This window comes from Lathyrus oleraceus, chromosome 6 (assembly GCF_024323335.1).
Source record: "Lathyrus oleraceus cultivar Zhongwan6 chromosome 6, CAAS_Psat_ZW6_1.0, whole genome shotgun sequence".
NCBI lineage: Eukaryota > Viridiplantae > Streptophyta > Magnoliopsida > Fabales > Fabaceae > Lathyrus > Lathyrus oleraceus.
The window spans coordinates 178,334,340-178,335,274 of record NC_066584.1 but is presented as its reverse complement, the minus strand read 5'-3'; the positions used below and the strand labels follow the sequence as shown (position 1 = coordinate 178,335,274).

The window sequence follows — 935 nt, the reverse complement described above, 5'->3', positions numbered from 1 at the left end:
TAGAATGCCGGATACGAGATTTGATACGAGAACATCTTATCAAGCTAAATCTTCCCGATCCTACTATCCCTGTTCCCGAACCAGTTATTCAACCAGAGATGGCCGAAGGACCACAAAACCGTCCTCTTAAGTACTATGCAATATCTTCGCAGGATGAACCGCATAACAACATCGCTACCCCTGCCATCGAGGCCAATAATTTCGAGCTAAAACCTTCATTGTTGTCAGTCGTACAGCAAAACCAATTTTCAGGTAGTACCACGGAGGACCCGGACCTACATTTGTCAGTGTTTTTGCAATACACAGACACAGTGAAAGCAAATGGTGTCATCCCTGAAGCTTTAAGACTATGTCTTTTCCCATTCTCATTAAGAGATAAAGCTAGAGCTTGGCTCCAATCTCTACCATCCAACTCTGTCACTACGTGGAACGAGTTAAAGAAAGTTTTCTTAGCACGATATTTCCCACCTAGTAAGACGGCTATGCTAAGAGCCCAAATAAACGGGTTTAAACAAAAAGATAATGAATCACTTTTTGAATCTTGGGAGAGATACAAAGACATGATGAGGCTTTGTCCACATCACGATCTAGAAGAATGGTTGATCATCCATACCTTTTACAACGGTCTCTTGTACAACACAAGATTGACAATAGACGCCGCAGATGGCCCACTGATGGATATACCCTACAATGAGGCCTATTAACTTATCGAAAATATGACCCAAAATAATTACCAGTGGGGAAGCGAAAGAACCTCCGTAGAGAAACCTCCAACGAAAGGCGACATGTGCGAATTAAGTAGTCTTGACAATGTCAACGGCAAGGTAGACGCTCTTACTCAAAAGATAGATATCTTGACCATAACACCCAAAGCCACCGTGGCTGCCTTTGCACCAAACTGCGAGATATGCGGAGTTCCGGGGCATGCTGCCCCA

General features: G+C 43.6%; 1 non-coding gene across 1 annotated transcript; it reads right to left on the bottom strand.

The window, feature by feature from the left end:
• Nucleotides 1-482: 482 nt before the first annotated feature.
• LOC127099293 (small nucleolar RNA R71) lies at nt 483-589 on the bottom strand. Its single transcript, XR_007793815.1, has one exon. It is a non-coding gene; the product is annotated as a small nucleolar RNA R71 (small nucleolar RNA).
• Between the last annotated feature and the right edge of the window lie 346 nt (nt 590-935).